At 52.5% G+C, this 19,888-nt stretch overlaps 1 protein-coding gene across 1 annotated transcript in view; it reads right to left on the reverse strand.

The window, feature by feature from the left end:
• TEKT3 (tektin 3) overlaps window positions 1-4,584 on the reverse strand; it is an 84,491-nt gene extending 79,907 nt beyond the window's left edge. Inside the window, exon 1 of the mRNA XM_074889022.1 lies at window positions 4,512-4,584. The gene's annotated coding sequence lies outside the window, so the exon portion shown is untranslated. The remainder of the gene's footprint in view (window positions 1-4,511) is intronic.
• Window positions 4,585-19,888: the final 15,304 nt, after the last annotated feature.

Consider the following 19,888-nt stretch of genomic DNA (forward strand, 5'->3'; position numbering starts at 1 on the left):
GCCAAATCAGGGCATTTGTATCCAATTAGTTTTCCTAATCTGCCCTGAAAGTCAGCCAGGGCTGAAGCTGTTCCAGCTGCACATATGGCTTAGAGCAGGAAAGGCACAAGTCCCTCGAAATATCCTCTCCAGCATGTATTTCACAATAGTGCTGTTCCTCACTCCAAAAGGAAAAAAATCACTCCAGTACTATGAAGTTTTCCTTCTCAGCAAAACTGATCATGCCTCCCCTGTAGCAATTTTTTTCTTGACTTCTCTCATCAGCCCTGTATTATCAAACCACCCTGTAAATTTAACAGTAAGCAAAGCCTCTGGGCAAGACAGAATAAAATTAACTCCTTAATTATTTTTTTTAGGAGCAAAGAAACTTCAGGCTCACACAGACACCTCCCTATCCTGCAGCAAACCATCCCTCTGCCACATCCGAGCCGCAGCCAGGAACCAGAGCGGGGAGAAACATCACCCTGCCAAGGGACACTGGGACCCTTGTCACCCCACACCAGCACCGACCCCGCTGGGCTGTGAACACGCCCAAGGACCCTGCACACTTGGGAATGGCTAGATCTCATGTTTTGGGGAAGGAAAGGTTTCTTTGCCCAGTTATACCAGCTCCTCCTCCTGTTATATTCATGCCCCAAGATCAGCAGATGAAGGCAGTCCAGACCCAAAAGCCCAATGCTATTCCCTTGCAGCCGGCAGACACAGGCTGCACTCCTGTTCTGGCACACCTGGGACACTGGGCAGCAGCAGAAGCAGGCTCTGCTGTCCCGTGGGCCAGCAGCCGTTACACCACACACAGCCCCAGGAACACTGCCAGCACACCCCGGCGACGCGGCAGCCCAGCCTGCTGCTGCCTGGCCCTGCGTGGAGGTTAATGAGGAGCCTCTTTCACAGCCCAGAGCAAGATACTACCCGTACTGCTCAGTGATCATGGTCTAGTGAGAAAGTGTTAGGTGACAGAGCAGAGGACAATACAAAGGAAAAAACACCGATATCTCCTGCTCCTTTGCTAGGGGAAGTCTGGAAAGTTTGTGGAGCCCAGCTAAGGATCTCACCCATTTGGATCTTTCTTTGGGTCTGAAGTTCAAATGGATCTGAAGCTTTGGCCCAAATCCTCAGCATTTGTCCACCTCTGTGGGTAGATGGAGAAGGACCAGACACAACCTCCTAAATCCAGATAACCAACGATGGCCCCAAGTGATGCCTAATGAATGAGCGAGGATGGGTCTGGATGGGCAGGACAGACTATGAGAGGAGCACCCAACATCCCATCACCTCCAGCTGGCCCTTGGTCACCCCAGGATAATTTAGAGCAGCCTCCAGACTACTTTAAGAATAGAGAAAAGAAGTCAGAACATCTCAATTTCTTGATCGTGCTTCAATTCCTATTTAACACAACTTTTGGGTCTGTTTTTCTGCTATACAGGCTTTAAAAGGAACAGACACTCCTTTCAGCCAAACCAGCCAGGGCTGTGCTGAACTCACCCAAGCCTCCGCACAGTTACTAACTCCAGCTCTGTCCAAGCCAGACCACAGAGGCACAGGAGGAAGCGAGGGCCCATGGCTTATCCAGCAGGTCACCGATCCAACATCTGCTTTCCATGTTCCCCTGGGCAGGGCTCCAAGTGCATAACATATACATCTGCCCGTCTGTCTCCATACAGCACATGCCATTTGTCTCCTCCAACACTGCTGACCAGTGACCCCAGCAAAACTTGGTGGAGCAGAGTAAAAAGCAGCTCCCCAAGAAACACACCTCATCCCCTGGGACAAAGCAGTCTACAAAATAAAAGCTACAAGTGGAGCAGCCGTGCTCCCCACCCATAAAGCAAGGCTGTAAAGCAGCTCAATCTCACCAAGTAAAAACTAGCAGAGCCATAAAGAGCATCCATTCCCTGCGGCAGCATTTCTGCCATCCACAGCCTGAGCACAGCAGACTGTTGTTACAACCCTTCCACCTGGGTGGCAACAGAAACATCTGCAGGCTGGTACATGGACAGGGCTGGAGAAACCAGGGGAATGAAGTGGTCAACAGGGAGCCAGTCCCACCCACCTCAAGATGTCTGGAGCAGGACTGCACCTCGACAAGTCGTTTGGCTTTGGGATAGCCTGAACCCTCCCTGAGCCCCAGCCTGGGGAAACCCACAGGGTTAAAGTCACACACTTAGTGCTGTTGAAAAATACAATCACACAATCACATTGGAAAAGCCCTTGAAGCTCCTCCACTCCAACCATGAACCTCACCCTGACCGTTCCCAACTCCACCAGATCCCTCAGCAATGGCTCAACCCGACTCTTCAACCCCTCCAGGGATGGGGACTCCCCCCCTGCCCTGGGCAGCCCATTCCAACGCCCAACAGCCCCTTCTGCAAAGAAATCCTTCCTAAGAGCCAGTCTGACCCTGGCGCTGGTTCCTTGGCTCAAGAGACTCATCCCCCCTCTCTGCACCCTCCTTTCAGGGAGTTGTAGAGGGCCATGAGGTCTCCCCTCAGCCTCCTCTTCTCCTGACTAAAGAAATCCCCAAAACCAATGGATCCCCTCCAGGATGGGAAGTTTCTCCCAGCCCAAGGCCCAGCAGAGCAAGGCAGGGACACCCAAAGCACCGGGCAGGGATCACACAATCAGCCAGTTGTGGCGGCTTCAGCTCACGAGCAGCCAGGCAGGCTCTGACCCCCCGGGCTCGCTGCACCACGACTGGTGGCTGCAGGGGGTGCGCAGAGGGACACAGGACCACGGAACTGTCCCAGAGGGGGACACACTTTGCCAGCTGGCAAGGGGGATCTCAGCACAGCACACACCACCCAGGAACAGTCACCTGCAGCCCACAGGCCACTGACAGGTACCCAAGAGCTGACTGCTGCTCCTTCAGCAATTTGCCTTCCTCAGTACATCCATCCACACAGTGCACGGGGGCAGAAATACCCCTGCTCCCGTTTTAGAGGTGGCACAGAGAACCTTGCTGTCCCCAGACACACAGGCATCAAGCCAGCTCCCGGTCCAATACCAGGAGACAATCATGGGCCATCTACACACCATTATCCAACTATTCCTTTTTTTTTGTACAATCTTGAGACTTTATTTGAAAGACCCATACAAAAAAATACCCTGGCTATTTGTGAATTAATGAGTGGCTACATAGAGCAACTACATACCCATGAGCCTGCAGGCAGAGAAAATAGCACCTAGATTTTTAATCCAAAAGTGTCAGCCTTTCCAGCTGGAAATGCCCTTGTGCTGCAAACCCCTGCTTGGAAACCAAGCAGGACAGTGATCCTGCTTTTGCACTTGCATATGGGGGCTGCACACACACAGAGGGAGATCACGCATAGGCAAGGGATTCTCTACCCAGAGAGATGGCAGGAACCGTTATAGGCTGGTGGTGAGAGCTGGAGTGAGCCCCTGACCTGCCGGAGATGCTCAGTGTGCTGCAGCCCTGTAGGGTGGTCACCTGCAGCACCAGGCACCCTCTCAGCTCCAAGAGCATCTCTCCTCTCCCTGCACATTGAAGCCTACAGCCCGATGTGCACTCACAGAGGCTGTGCCAGGGCACGTTCGCACCCCCAAGTCACAAGAGCAGGTAGTGATGTACCAGGTACATGTAAATACATAACGGCAAGAAAGTAGAAGAGATCCAGGGAAACGCAAACCACCAAGAATTATCCTAGACTCCAACATCACTTGTTTGCTCCCTACGTGAAGTTGTGCACGTTACACACCCGGAGCTTGGCTCCTGTGCCTCTGCAGAGGCTGGTTAAAACACACAAAGTCAGGTTTAATGATCACCATGTTCATGCTCCATGTACCACACCAAGCTACACAGAAAATAAATTTTGATGTTCCCTGCTGCAAAGACTACTCCCTGCCCCCCCCCCCCCACCAGCTTGACATTGCACAAGCAGTGAAGCCCAACCTGAAATGAGCCACTAATGGCTGTAATTAGCCACTAATCACACTCACTTGCCGGGGATCAGTGAGGAGGGAGTTTACACCAGGGGAAGCAACCTACCCCAGGCACGTTAAATGCGTCGCACAGTTTTCTGCCTGTAGCAAAAGCCCAGTATTTTCAGGGCGTGCAGCACACATTTCCTAAGGAGTTAAGTCCTGACTTCACTGTGAGCTCCAAAGATCCAAGGTGACCTGAAATCTTCCCCCAGTCCTGCAGGACACACACAGGGAGCACTGACCCCAACACACCCAGCAGAACTAGCAAACTTCAAACACGACATTAAACATTCCAATTCAGCACGACATAAGCCACAAGCTCCCAGCACATGGTGGGCTCGGCTTGGCCAGCTACAGGCATCAAAGCGTAGCTTTACTAGTATTTCTGCAGTCAAGTTTAAGCCTCAACCCAGTGGATATTTAAGTTCATAAATAAAAAACTCCAAAGTTTATGCCGGAAACCAGTGTGAGGGAAGTGCCCATACTGGAGGGACATACAGTGGGCATCCTCCAGCTTTCTCCACTCTAACCCTGCCCATCACCCTGGGCCAGCCCTGAGCCGCCCTTACCTCTGTCCAGGCGCCTGAAGGTGTTGATAGGAGGTGTTTCCATCCGTGTCAAGAGGTCAAATGTGTCCTGCTCTGAAGGCTTGAGGATTTCCTTTAAAAAAGCACTCATTTTTCTCACCAAATATACGGTAGGGGTACAAAAAAACAGAAAAACAATAGTATCACACGATGCTAAGTGGCCAAAACGTTTTTTTTTTTTCCCCCCTTTTTTTTCCTCCTTCCTCAGGGACACCCAGGCCAGGAGCAGATTGCGGGAAGCTGCTCTGCTGCCAACAAACACTGTGTTACTATGGAGACGTCCGGGTGCTGCCTCGCACACCAACCGTCCTCGTCCTCGTGATGCTCTGACAGCCCCCGAGGTCAGTGCGAGCCGTGGCTCGAGGTATCAGAACTTCACTAAGAGCTCACTGCTTTTGAATAGCACGGGGCAGGTTGCAGAGTCATGCACTTGAAAAGCACCAGAATTAGAGTCGATGAGATAAATTTAAGCCCCCATCCTCCCAGTGTCGGGTGTACACAGGCCAGCCGAGCTCTGGTTACCCTGTTTCACACCCTTCTCCACAACCCTCTCCCTTGCCAAAGCTTTGTTTTGCTTCATCAAAAGAACAAGTGGATAAAGCCTGGGACTGCCTTGCAAAAGCCCAGCCTCCCCAGTTACCAGCACAGCAGCTACAGGCAGGGTTTGCAGACAGTCCTTGCTTTTCCCTTTCAACACCCGCTCTCTCCCTGTGCTGCCAGTTCCCCCAGCCTCATCATTGTCTAGAGCTCCTTCCTGCTCCATGCTTTCCTCTTCCAGTCCCAGCCTCACCCAGAGCCATGTTTACCCCTCCCAGTCTCCTGCCTCGCCACCAGTTTCCCAGTACCTGGATGCAGCAGCCAAGGGGGGAGCAGGGCAGCTCCTGCTTGCAGGGGGGCAGCCGCCCAGCCAGGACACATTCAGTAGGGGATGAGACAATTGCTGGGTGCTTATTACAGCAAAAAGCACCACAAGCACCCGTTAAAATGAGAGGTAAAAATTCAACTCAGCTGCTGGAGGAGCTTTTAAACCCCCAAAAGCCACTTTGTCAGTCAGTGCCACCAGCTGAGCCCAGCCTCAGCCACCACACTGTGCACCCTGGGAGGGGGCTTTTTAATGTCATGGGGAATTTCTCCTTCTTTGATGAGTTTCAGCTGAATCAGCCAGCTGGTTTAAAAGCCACCGGGGGAGAAGCAGGCACTTCGTGTACTTAGAGCTCATTTTCATAGGAAACAAGCCTAAAATCAGCCTAGATGTCTCCAGTCATTCCTGTTGCCCTGTGCATGGCCCCTGTATAGGCTCCTCTGTCTCTCCAAATGTTTCTTTGTCCCCTGGCTACCTACCCACAAGCACATGCGTTTTTCTGGGCAGCTGACACGAGTCCTACATGTGCTCCTGGGACAGCGGTGGCACCACAGCACCATCCTCCTCCCACACCAACTCTACAGAAACTACATATCTTGGTTAGAAAAACTCCTCCTGGTTGCTTTGGTGCTGCTCCCTCCATGTCTCCGTCCTTGCAGCCTACATTGTACACACAGTTCAACTGATATCATCCTTCCCACAGCGTGAACAAAATACCCACATCCAGCCCTCTGAAAGAAACACCAATTAAATGCCTAAAACAACAGCTGGCCCCGTGCACGCCCTGGAGCAGATCACCGACCTATGGTACCTATTGCCCCACGGATAACACAGATGAGTCTGTCCAGTGGTTATCGCATCCCCCTGGGTGTCCAAAGAGCTGGAATTAATCCCTCGCTCCATCCAACAAACATGTTATTTTGCTGACAGATTGGGAAGTTTAATTAATAGCAGGAACGTATGTTAAGCCACTCCAACCAAACAAGCTTGGTTCATCCGATGCGGTACATCCACAAATACCTCTGAGATTTGAGGCAAAAAAAACAAACCGTAAAAAACCCAAAACATCCTCACGTTATGAGCCCGTGCCCAGGGACTGATGCTGCTCCATGCGCGCTGACCCAGCTCGTTCCTTTGGCTCACAGAAACGTGGGATTTCCATTAAACCCAGCATTAACCAGAACCTGCTCATTAGACACCAGAATAAAAAGCAAATTTTGGCTATTTCATGAATCCTGGGTGCTTTGGCTGGCAGTCGATTGCGTGACCTTTAATAAGAAAAAAAAAAAAAAAAGAGAAAGGGGAGAAATTTCTTTTACACGAAGAAAACCACTTTAAATACCTTCTTGTCCTCGCAGTGGCTCTTGGTTACCAGCAGCGTCAAAGCCTGCCTTTAGCTGGGGAAGTATTGCTGCTGGGAAATGCTACTACAGTTGCTAAGATCACCCAGTTTGTCTTGGGTCGTGTCAGTGCCAGGAAGAGAGGCTGTGACTCCCAGCATAAAATCCCTTCACAGGCAGGCGATGAAAGCTGCTGGTGTCTGCTCGATTTGGGTGGCGTCTGTCGCTTGCAGGATGCTGCCGGGCATCACCGCTGTCCCGGGGATGGGTTTGCTACTGAGCATCCCTTGCTGTCGGTGAAAGCCAGGGACTGCACTGAGCCCAACCCCAGGGAAAGGAGGGAGTCTTGATATTTTTTTTATCATAGAATCATTTACAGAATCACAGAATCATCCAGGTTGAAAAGGACCTTGAAGATCATCTAGTCCAACCGTTAACCCAGCACTGACAGATCCCAACTACACCAGATCCCTCAGCGCTGGGTCAACCCGACTCTTAAACCCCTCCAGGGATGGGGACTCCCCCCTTGCCCTGGGCAGCCCATTCCAACGCCTGACTACCCGTTCTGGAAAGAAATGCTTCCTAATATCTAGTCTAAACCTGCCCTGGTGCAACTTGAGGCCATTACCTCTTGTCCTATCACTTATTACTTGATTAAAGAGGCTCATCCCCCCTCTCTGCACCCTCCTTTCAGGGAGTTGTAGAGGGCCATGAGGTCTCCCCTCAGCCTCCTCTTCTCCACACTAAACCCCCCCAGTTCCCTCAGCCGCTCCCCATCAGACCTGTGCTCCAGACCCTGCACCAGCTCCGTTGCCCTTCTCTGGACACGCTCGAGTCATTCAATGGCCTTTTTGGAGTGAGGGGCCCAAAACTGAACCCAGTCATGGAGGGGTGGCCTCACCAGTGCCGAGCACAGGGGTGAGATCCCTTCCCTGTCCCTGCTGGCCACGCTAGTTCTGATGTAAGCCAGCATGCTTGGATTTAGGTTGGAAAAGACCTTTAAGATCACTGAGTCCAACCACAAACCTCACACTGCCAAGTCCACCACTAAACCATGTCCCTAAGTGCCACATCTGCACATCTTTTGAATACCTCCAGGGATGGCAACTCAACCACTTCCCTGAGCAGCCTGTTCCAGTGCTTGGCACCCACTTGTGACACCTGCACTCAGTCCCTGCAACGGCCGAGGGGTCGGGGATGGGCGCTATGGGGACCTGGGTGGGTGCTGCCTGTAGCTGTTGTATTCACACATGATTTTTATCAAATTAACCACCTGGAGCTAGGCAGTTCCCATGCAGGGAATTTATAATCTAAGCACAGGTATTAAGCAGCAAGTGAGAGTAGGGGATATTATTCTTATTTTACTGAGAGGCAAATGTAGTAGAAGAAGGTGAAAAGGTTGGGTACACAAGGGCATTTGCTGACACTGGTGCAGGAAAACCGCTATAACCAGCAGAACATCCACACAGAAGCAAAGCTGATACACTTCCCTGCCACGTTTTGACACTGGGACAAGACTAATTCTGTAGGCACAGGGAGCTGATCCTGGGTCCTATAAAAGCTGACTGCTGGTCTTAACCATTAAATACAGGTCGGCTGGTGCTTTTATTGTCTTTGCAACCTCAGCAAACTGGGCACTGGTGTGCACGTCCCTGCAGAGGGTGCGGAGCAGCACCGTGCACAGCCACAGAGCATCGCCTGTGTACACGGCTTGGTGCTGTCTGTGTATCAACTGACAGACCCTTAGGGCTTCTAAATATTCTGGTTTTACCTCCATATATTTTAAAAATATTCATCCAGGCACCAGGAGGTCCAGCCTGCTGAAGCAGGAGGTGGATTTCATGACAGAGTCTGTGTCTGTGCATTATATTGTAGAACTACAGAGGAAAAAGTTTTGCAATAGCAGGAAGAAGAACAGGCTGACCTCATAGATATTTTCTACACAAAGCTTTGGGGAGCTTGTGATTCCTCCTAGAGCTTCCCGTTTGCTTCTTAGAACAAACTGCAGGAGAAGAGAGATTCTGTGGGAGGAGGCTGGGCAAGAGCCTGATCACCAGGGAGTTATGGGGCTTTCAGCCCATCCCTAATCCTCCTTCCACGCTGCAGTGAGACAGATTTGTGCACTCTGAGACCAGAGCTGCTGTGCTTCCCCTCCCCTGGTCCCTGCATGGGCGATGGGGACAGGGAGGGACCCACTTCTCCCTTCAGCGCCGCAGTCTGTGATGTCCTGCCAGGTCAGTCCCCGCCACAAGTGTCTTTAGGCACAAAATAGATGTTTTCTAACTGAAACGCAGAGCTCTCATGGAAAGCAGTGGATTTCCACCTGCAGCAGGTGGGTGAGGACTCCCTGCGGGAAGCCGGGTGTAATTCCTTACCCGATTGCACATGGGAAAGGGATTCAGATACTCGTGGTGTGTCTGGGTTGAGTAATACCTCTGGCAAGAAGCAGACAAGTTTGGGAAGTGTGTAATGGTGCCTCTCGTGCCATGAGAGCCTCAGAGGGCTGCCTGTCCACGAAGGGGAGGGGTGGACTGACCACCCATGCAGGCAGAGCTGTGCAGGCATTGCCTGCTCCCCCCTGCCCGCCCCGGGGCTCTCCCATGGGGCAGGAGCTGGCAGTGCTGGGGAGCATCCTGTGCCGAGACCCACAGATCCCTGCCAGCCTCCCCTCCCTTGGGGGTCACCCCTGCACTGCCAGAGGAAGCAGTATGGCCCCTCTGTGTCCTCAAATGAAGGGAGGAGGGAGAGCACATCATCTTATTTAGCAGCAGATTTTAATAATCACAATACTGAGGACTGCAGTCAGATAGCAGGAAGGGAACACCCTTGGTGGAGGCAGAGGGTGGGAGCTGGAAGGCACCGAGGTCGGAGGTGGGGCGAGATGGGGAGGATGCTCCCAAAAACACAGCAAGCCGAAATTCAACCCAGCCCAGCAATTCCACCCGAAACAACCCTGGGAGCAGGGATCGGGGCCGGTCACCGCCCCAGAGCAGCCCCTCGCGTGGGACAGGCAGTGTTTTGGGTCTACACACACCATCCCCATCCCCGGGGCTGTGCCTGTGCCTGTTCTGGCACTTCCATCCCTCTGCCCAGCCAGCAGCAGGGAACCTGGGCGCTCCTGCAGCCGAGCGGTTCTGTCACTTTGGTAGTGACAGTAACTGTTTTCACAGAGCATCGTAAATAAAGAGACATTTGGCCAACGCACAACAGGCAGAGCCCTGCCTGCAGAGCCAGGAGTTTCAGTGCTGAGGTCACTTCTTCTGCTGTCCCAGCCCCAACGTGTCCCGGCCCTGTGCTGGGAGGAGCAGGGACTGAGGGAAGGAGAGCTGGTGGGTGCACCCAGCTCACCCCAAACCAGGGGAGAAAGGGAGAAGGGAGGAAAAGGGATCAGAGCTGAGGACGATGTTATTACACTTGAAGAAGCCACAAGTCACCTGCGCTGTGGGTAGTGATTCTCCCATCCCAGAAAGATGATAGCAGAGGGGTGGCTGAAGGAACCAGCTCTCATTAGGAGCAACCAAGGGACCCACGCAGGGGAGATGTGGTGGCAGACAAAACCAGGTCTCAGTCCTGCAAGGATGTATTAATGAAAGTAGGAGGATGCAGGTTCAGAATAAGCAAGAAGAGGTATTTTTTCACTGTGTGGTTATAGTGCGACATGCCCTGGCACAGGTACTGTGGATGCTGAAAGTTTGTGCCGGTGTAAGGGGGAGTGGAGGAGTTCAGGGAAGAGGTATGTCATTTATCTACACTCCTGGAAACCACCTCTAGCTCAAGCAGTCCCTGCCCTGGGGGAGACCATCCTCATGGAGGTGGTGTCACGCAGCTCTGCAGCCACCTGTCTCTGGACACTTTTGGAGAGTGACGTTATCCTGGGCTCTTCCAGGGAGCAGCCCAGCCTGGAGCTGCCCAGGCAGCCGTGGTGGCACCAGGCAGCGATGCCAAAGGGCTCGCCGGCCCCTTCGGATGCAGGAATTGCAGTACCGAGGAAACACATTGACATCAAGCGTGAAGGAGGCTTCCAGGAGCTTTCTCTGGTTCAAATGTTCCTGGAAATGAATAATCGCTTCCTCTGGGAGCCCCCCTGCCCTGGGAAGAGATGCTATAGCCTTGGTCTGAAAAAAGCAGCAAGCAGACTATCTGACCCGTTATGGCTCTGGCTGGGCAGGAAGCCAAAGCCATTGCTGGTGTGACACAGATCCGGCCCGTCCTGGCCAAACTCCGCTGCATCATTTACACTAAATCCCCGTCCCCGCAAAGCCAGACCCATCACCCAGCCTGACATGCGGCGCTGACCCGGCACCACCTTTCTCACCTGGGCTGTGGCCTTTTCTAGATGCCTTTGCAATGCGCAAGGGAGACGTAACAATTTCCAGAATTTATTGTTTATAGTCAGAGGTGCTAATTCTGTGCACAGCGAGAGGGATCCAGCAAGGAAATGACTGTAGAGGCGCCTCCGAGTCATTCATTGCCCAGACTGGGTCCCTGCTCACTTCTTGGGCTTGGCACCGGGTCTGAGTGGTCTCACCAGGCCAGGAAAACAGGCGTGCTTGGATGCTGGTGTGGTCCAGACCTACCAAACAGAGGGAAAGCACAATGGCAATGTGTACAGCACAACACTGTCCTTGTGAAAATACTGTGTGAGGTAGATACAGTGGTAGCCCTGCTTGGGGAAACTGAGGCAGGGAGCTGAGTCAGCCTAGGTCCTTAGAGAAAAGGGTCAATACTGAAGCTGTGGTTAAAACCTGGAGATCTTGTCTCATGATCAGAGAAAGCTGCAAGTCAAAGGAGTCCAGCTGATGGTATCCACAGCCCTAAAAATTCCCTTTCCATCTAGCCATCACCCACCTTCCTCCTCTGTCTGGCTGAAAGGCCCCTCTGGGCTGGCTGACAAAGAGAAGGTCTCTGCTCACAGGGAAAGGCTGGAGTCCCACATCTGAAGGTGTCCCCAGCACAGGAACGTGCACACTGGGTTGTCAGAGACACCAGAGCTGCCCCTGGGTGGTGACACTGAGAGGTCAAGACAATATTTTGTATGCTTTGGGGGATTTTTTCCTAAATTTGTGCGTTTTACTCATTTCTCACACTGTCTGGATGGTGCTTGTCTCCAACGTACTGGGAGTATTTGGAGCAACACAGCGGATGATTTTCTGATGTCCTCATGACTGGTAAGAAACTGTCACCGCTCCTCGGGCAGGGCACAGTGGCCACAGAACAGGGAGACTGTGGCAGGGCTCCAGGTGGCAGGGAAAGCTGACAAGTGACATCATGCAGAGCCCAAATGTCACACTCGTCACGTTACAGGGAAGAAAGAAAAGAACCAGCCACAGATTAAAAAAAGCCATGAAGCAGAATGCAAAATTCTGGCAATTGCCACAGATCCTGACATACAGTGAGGCCAGCTACAACCTGAGCTCTCCTGTCAGCCCAGGCTCCTGCCGTCCTCCCTGTATTCATTTGTTAACACAGAGAGCAAACCCAACATCCAGGAAAATGAGAAAATAATGAGGGTAATAATACAATGTCTTGGTTACCTTGGATTAACTGGGAGCAAGGACGCTGCAGGAAGGAGTGTGGTGGTCACTGTGTGGCTGCACCTCTGTCTCAGACCTCCAGATCATCTCCTGTGCCCAAAAGGAGACACTGCAGATGTGCACATAGGAAGGAGCAGTGTGGTTTAAGAGAAGGCAGACGTGCAGGCAGGAGAAGGGCTTCTCCACTCAGCGTGGCCAAAGTGTGAGCTGCAGGGGAGTGCAGGTCCCCCTCCAGCCTCTGCCCATCCAGGAGCACTGGTGACACGAGGGCAGCTGGGGAGCAGGGAGGCGGGTGGTTGTCTCACCCAGGGAAGGAAGCAAAGGTGGGGATATTGCATTTCTGGTCCTGGCTTTCCCAGACCTCCATCAAACCCCTCAGCTTTGATTTCCACAGTGTGATGGCAGGTTTTTTCCTGGGCAGGAGGAGGTGTCGGAAGTAATTTCTGGAAATGGAAGACTTAAAGGAAGATTCACCTTTTACAGGCAACTACCAATCAGTAGAGGCCTGGAAACCCTCCACAGCTCCACCAGCACCTCACTGGTAGCCTGGGTCATGCAAGGGAGGTGCAGGACAGCAATATTGTTTTGAGCAAAAGCAGGGAAAAGCAGGTCTAACCTCAAAGTAGTCCCAAAAAAGGTCTAAATGCAAAGTAGACCCAAAAAGGTCTAACCTCAAAGCAGACCCAAAAATATAGCACCAAGACACCTTCCACGATGAGGTGGGATGGAGCCACTCCCCCCAGCAGCGGTGGATACTCTCTGCTCTTACAGCCACACAGTTTACACTGATACCCCCAGCCACATTCTTCAAGTGCTGCTTAAAAACTGTGACCTGTTCTTCAGCTTTTGGAGAGGAGGAGACAAGCAGCGTTAGCAGCATCCTGCCGCACGTTGTGCTGAGCTGAGGAGGAGCCACTATCCCGTGGCGGCTCCAGGCACTCTCACAGAATCACAGAATCACAGAGTCATCTCGGTTGGAAAAGACCCTGAAGCTCCTCCAGCCCAACCATGAACCTCACTCTGACCGTTCCCAACTCCACCAGATCCCGCAGCGCTGGGTCAACCCGACTCTTCAACCCCTCCAGGGATGGGGACTCCCCCCCTGCCCTGGGCAGCCCATTCCAACGCCCAACAACCCCTTCTGCAAAGAAATACTTCCTAAGAGCCAGTCTGACCCTGCCCTGGCGCAGCTTGAGGCCATTCCCTCCCAGCCGCCCGTCCATCCCAGCCCCAATCCCAGCGCAGATGTACTGAGCCTTTCACCAGCCCAAGCCCTGCTGACCCTTGCCAGTGCTCAAGCAAATAAGAGCCGCTGCGTGAGCCAACGTTATTACTCAAGTACATGGGAATCCCGGGGGTCCCTCTCTGACCCGGTCTGGGGCACGAGGCAGAAAGGGCCTTTGCTTTGCTTGAACCCAAGAGGCAACAGCACCAAGCCATGTCTGTTTCCCTGCTGTATTTTATCATTTTTCCCCAATAGACCCTGTTAGAAATTGCTGGCTGGCTTAGCAGGATTTGTGGGGGTGGAGGGTTTGGACAATAATGTAACACTTGATAAACAGAGCAGGGAAATGGCCTTGCTGAGCGAGCAAGCACCCCCGAACACCCTGCACCATGACCACCGGGCACCTCCCTGCCCCACATGTGGGCAGCATCTCTCCCACCTCCCTTGCCCCAAATCCTCCTGCCACCCCATTTGGCAAGAGAAAGAGGCACAACCCCAGTTCCTGTGGGATGACTGGGTGAGGAAGGGAAGGACCAAACAAGCTTTCATCCTGAGCCTCAGTCATCTTAACTGGAAGAATAATTATGTGAGATCACGTCAGAAAGAGATGGGATAGTTTCCTTGATTGCAGGCTAGGCTGACTTCGTCATTTCTATGTGCGGGGTGAAGGAGGAGCAGGGTGGTCTGGATCCGGTGGGCAAGGCCAACACGGTGCTTGTGCTGGTCTGCTGGCCAAGAGCATCTGGAGACCTGCAGAGAACCCAGCTCCTGGCGCTCTGGCCATCCAGGGAGCATCTGGAGACTTGTCCACCTCGATGAGCCAAAGCTGGCCCAAACCTGCCTCTTATGAACCTGAGCTATATCTTGCCCTACTGGAATTTCTGTTGGGATTTGGCTCTTCATGAATATTACATTTGGAAGCGCTCTCAGTGTGTGTGCATATCGAGCAGTTAAGTCACACTTTCAGCAACTTATGCATTATTAAAAGCTGTTTTTTGCATACATGAAAAAAATAATATGGAAACAAAGCTTTTATAAGGGTTCATGGCTGTTCTTCTACCTTCTGCCTCTCTTCTGTGTGGCAAAATCACAACTCTCTCTGCAGACAGGGCACTTGGAAAGGACGAAATCCGAGGAGTTATGTATCACATGCAGCAGCTGGACAAGTCCGTCTGAAAATGCACTAAGCCCAGACTTTCTGATAAAAGCATGTAAATGCCCCTTGGCTCAGCTCGCCACTTGGCTTTCCACATTTTACTGTAGATGAGCTTCGCAGAGCAGCACATAGACATGGGTGGGAGGGCGACACCGAAGTGAGCATACAGAAACAGGAGAAAACATGTTGTTTAGAGGCTGGGAGAGGAAGATGAAGGATTTGGATATGTCACAGAGGCCAAGAGGCCCATCAGCTGTGTGATACAGAGGGCTGAGACTGCATCGAGATGGCCAGTGCATTTCAGATAAGACACCAGAAAAGAAAGATTTTTCAAATGCTGCCAGGTAGCCTGGAGACCTGAATTTGTTCTTGCACATCCAGTTGCCTCCATCAACCACCCAAACTATCCAGTTCCCCTTCTGTGTCTCCTTAAAACCCACCGAGATCCAAACTATCCAGTTCCCCTCCCATGTCTCTTAAAAACCCACCGAAATCCAGAAGAAAAACAAAACTTGTAAAAATAAATACACCACATTTCAGACATTTGGGATGAAAAGTTAAATGTTTCTCTCTCTTCCTTCAGCTATCTTTTCCCCCAAAGGAAGAGACAGCCTTTGAAGGCCCCAAATGCGGCATCCAGGTGACAGCGGTGCTGGGTGGCCACGGCCACCATGTGCCAGGGCAAGAAGTGAAGTTGGGTGAGGCTGGTGGCTGCAGGCTCCAAGGCAGGTATTTTGCTAATTGGGCAATTAAAAAGCAAAAGATGGAAACCTGGAATCAGAAATGGTTTAATGTCACGAATCTAAATGTGAACAGCAAAGTGGTATGGCCCTGCCAGAGCCATGCAGCTGCCCAGTGCCTGCCCTGCCCACCCAGCTCTGCCTTTATTTAATTTTAATTAAAAGTGATGCCAGAGCGGTGTGTGTCACGACACACTCACATAAGTGCCCTGTAGCTTTTGGAGGGGTTTGCCAAGGACTGTGTAGAATTATTTAGCCACGCCTAACTCAACATGACCTTTCCTGGCTCAGTGAAGCTGGGCTGGGGACGCAGACCTGCACCCAGCCTCCAAGGCAGCGCAGCCCTGGGTGCACCGCAGCAGCCCCCAGCCCTCCCGGGAGCCGGGGCTCCGATGGAGGCTGCCGGGGTTTTCCAGCTCTCGGCCCATGTGGGAGCTGCAGAGCCAGGAAACCTCCAGCACCCTGTGAAAGGGCAGAGGGCAGCCTTTCCAGGGGCTGCTACTTCACCCTTGCTGTCAAGCGAGCGCTGGGCAGGACGAGATAAGAGCATCTCCAGGAAATCTGAGTCACCCCTGGCTGCTCGGTGGGATGGGAGCGATGGAAACGCGTGTCTCTCAATGAGCATTTCAGACAGCCCCCAGCGCCTCTCCCAACACATCAAAACAACCTCTTGGTTTGCCAGAGAACAGGGGAAGTCAAGGGCCATTTTTCCTGTCTGGGACCAGTGTGAGCTGCCGTAAACAAGACGCCTCTCCAGGGTGATTTCCTCCCCTCCTCCTTGTGCTGCCTCATTTTGTTCCCCGTAGGAAACATCCCACTGCGAGCCAGCCCACCTCCCCTCTCCCAATTCATGGCTTGGATTTTTTTTCTTTGGGGGAGGAAAGTGCCAATCTGGGATTTGCCATCTCCAAGAATGGGTGGGGAGAAGGTTTGGGAGGCTTAAGAAAGACCCCGGCACCCATCGTCGTGGGCAAGGAGCTTTGTCACCCATGATGGTTGGCATGGCCTTACTGCTTCCACTCATGGTCACGTCGACCTCTTGTCTCCCATCTTGTGCGTCAAGGCAAAGTCTGTCCTTTCACCCCACATTTGGGCAACACTCAGGATAAAAGGCTCCAGCTCGATGTCTTCAGTGCTGGTCCAACACAACAAGCCCATTATGATCTTCCCCATCGTGGAACTATGCAGCCAGCCAGGTCTTCCCCCAAAGAGCCCACCACAGGGAGGAGAGGCAGGACCTTTCTTGGAAAGTTGGGACATGCCCTGGATTATCGGCATGTCCCCAGGGTGTGCTTGTGTTGGTGGGAAGGAGAGGTGCAGCGAGGAGACAGTTTTGTATCCATGTCCTGCATTTTAAATCCTCTCCAGACACCGAGATCGTTATTATTTCCCCTTGCAGCTGCTGTGTCCTACAGACTTGCAAGGTTTCAGCCCTTTGCTTGTGCTCATTTTCTTTTGTGCATTCCTCACAGAACCGTGACACATCCCCCAGCCATGTGTTTGCAGGACTTGGTGGCTCCTTGCTGGACACACTTTTGCGTTGCTAAATTATGTTTAAAGAAAACAGCTCGCAGCGTCCTGACACACGTACATAGCGTCTCGCAGGGCAGAAAGCACCAGCCAATACTTTGCTTTTTATTCCGAATGACACAGGAAAAACGGAATGTCTCACCTCCGACCCCGGGAAGGGTCACACAGATGGCTTCCAGGCCCGGCAGAGTTTTAGGACATGGGATAATTCCCATGCATATTAGCTATGCTGCTTCCTCTTGTATAACTGCAAGATATTTGCAGCTGTAAGTCAGAGGTCCTGCGTGCTCAAACCACAAGAGCAGAGCCGGAGAGCTTTGCCAGGAGGGGTCTGAGCTGGAATTTCCTTCGAATACATATTTAGACTAGGAGAGACCTGAGTGCGGAGTTCACATCTGGGTCTGAGGGTGCTCCCAGGCTGGGAGGAGGATGCTCAGGAGGCAGAGGTGGACTGTGCCTGCGCACTGCAGTTATCCACCAGCTGGGGCTTATAAGATCCCAGTGCCTCCGCACCTTTGGGCATCACTGAGACAAAGTTAAGCAGTCGCTGAAGTTCAACAATCCATGAAATCCATACAAAATTTGTGAGAGCTGCACAGGGCATAGCCATGAAACCCCTCTCACTTGGCAGCACCCAGGGGCTGAGCAGGTGAGGAATGGAGGGAAGGTCCTTTGAAGTTGAAAAACTGCCTGATGAGAACAGCAGCAACCACCATCATGGCTTCCAGGGCTCACAAAAGATGGAGGCCCACTCGGCCTGGCTGGTGCTGAGCTCATCCTCAGCAGCTGGACTCTGTTAGACCTCCCTGAGGATCCTCTGACAGCCCAGACCTTGCCTTTGGTTCAAATTCACAGCAGCCACAGCTGAGTGAAAAAATAGCTGTGCTGCTGTGGAGAACACAGGTGGGGGTGTTGGGCACGCGTGTGTGTGTGTGTATGTGTGTGCACACGTGTGAGATCACCCCAACACAAGGAGCATGTGTGGGATGTGGGGTGCACACCCTGTACCCCAGCAGCGATCCACGCTGTGATGCTTTTTGTGCCCGGTTGTGCCTCTGTGAATCCATGTGTGTCCAACACCAGGCGTCTGGGTGGCTGTGCCATGCTGTGCCTGTGCCATCTGCTTGGGCTTCCCTGTCCTGGGGTGTCCAGGGCTGTTGCTGTGTCCTTGTGTGCCTGAGGGTGTCTATCCATGGGCATCAGGTATTAAAGTTGCCACAAAAGCCAGGAGTTGAATAAAGTGGCTTTTATCAAGTGCCGTAAGGGTCTGCACGCTGCGGGAAGCTCCAGCTGTGGGGAGACAGTAGGACCAGAGCCCTGTTCTGTGGGGTGCCCTCTGCCTGGCTCTCCAAGCCCCAGATGGGCACATTTCCCCTTAATGATGCGTATTCCACCTTCCAAACTTTGGTGTCCAAGACAGAGATGAGGTCTATTCCCAAACCATCCTTCCCTGGGCACAGTCGTGTATGGAGCGAGCTCCAGCGGGGCGGGTGTGTGCGCAGGGAGGGGAGCGAGCGTGGGGCCGAGCCACTGCTGGAGCGGGGCAGCCGGTCACAGAATCCCAGAATCATCTCAGTTGGAAAAGCCCTTGAAGCTCCTCCAGCCCAACCATGAACCTCACCCTGACCGTTCCCAACTCCACCAGATCCCTCAGTGCTGGGTCAACCCGACTCTTCAACCCCTCCAGGGATGGGGACTCCCCCCCTGCCCTGGGCAGCCCATTCCAACGCCCAACAACCCCTTCTGCAAAGAAATCCTTCCTAAGAGCCAGTCTGACCCTGCCCTGGCGCAGCTTGAGGCCATTCCCTCTTGTCCTGGCGCTGGTTCCTTGGCTCAAGAGACTCATCCCCCCTCTCTGCAAGAGGTCACCACAGCTGGTGTTTGGCACATCCCGCTTTGGCACGATGCAGGCCCAAGACACAAGCAGATCTCCAGGCAGCCCTGCCCTCTGCCACCAGCAGGTTTACCCAAGCTCTGCCTGCGAAGGGGAGCTTCCGAGCTAGCACATCTCCATCTGGACCGGGTGCATGTCCCTCCTGAGCAGTGACACGTTGAGGGCTTTGCAACCCGCCAGGTTAGCTGTAGGCGTGTTGCGCTGCTCTGAGATGAGATCTCTCTGTCCTGCTGTCACAGAGGAGTACAGTCAGGTGCACTCTGCTCATGCCTGCCCTACGGGACTGCCCTGGGTGCCACCTTCCCCAGCCCCAAACCCCACAGAGATCCCGGCCCCTGAACACCTTGCTGTAGAGGAAGTGCAGAAAGTTGAATTTCTCCTGCTTACTGCTGCCACAGTGTCCTGAGCACAGCCAAAATTTTATAAGGACTTTCTCAGCAGGAAAATAAAGGCAAACTTGATGTTTTAGAAGCAGAGGACACCCTTGGTTTGCAATCCCACCCATGTCGTGGTCCCCAGCATAGCACGAACCCTTTGAGCCAAAGCACTGCACAGCACTGGGTTGCTGCAGGCTTTCCTCTGTGAGGTCTTCGTTTGACAAAGGGTCATCAGAAAGCAGAAACATTTTTATTTCCGGAGAAATCTGCCTTCACCCAACCAGGTTTGCATGGGACAAGGTAGAGCCAGGCAGCGACAGCCAAATTCTTTGCAAGCTCCTCGTCCAGGCACTTGTGTGGATCAGCCCATTCCTGCCCACTCCCATTAGTCACTCCCCGCCTGGGCTTTTTTTTTTTCAGAAATATTTGGAGGATGACTGCTCTTCCTAAAAAATGCCCATGTTTGCTTGCAAACTTGGATGCAGATGCAATCATCCCTTAGTCATTTGGACTCTCATTTTTAATGGACTTTTATACAAGTATATTCATTTTAAGATATTCTGAATACAAAATGATTAAGCAAGGAGGGGGTGATTCATAAGTATGCAAGTTCAGTTTGCCTGAAAGCAGTGGCTTGATTTATAGTTCAGCCAGGTGAGTTTTATGCTTGAGACACTTTTAATTTCAAGGGCTCAATAACA

This window comes from Strix uralensis, chromosome 19 (assembly GCF_047716275.1).
Source record: "Strix uralensis isolate ZFMK-TIS-50842 chromosome 19, bStrUra1, whole genome shotgun sequence".
Classification (NCBI taxonomy): Eukaryota; Metazoa; Chordata; class Aves; order Strigiformes; family Strigidae; genus Strix; species Strix uralensis.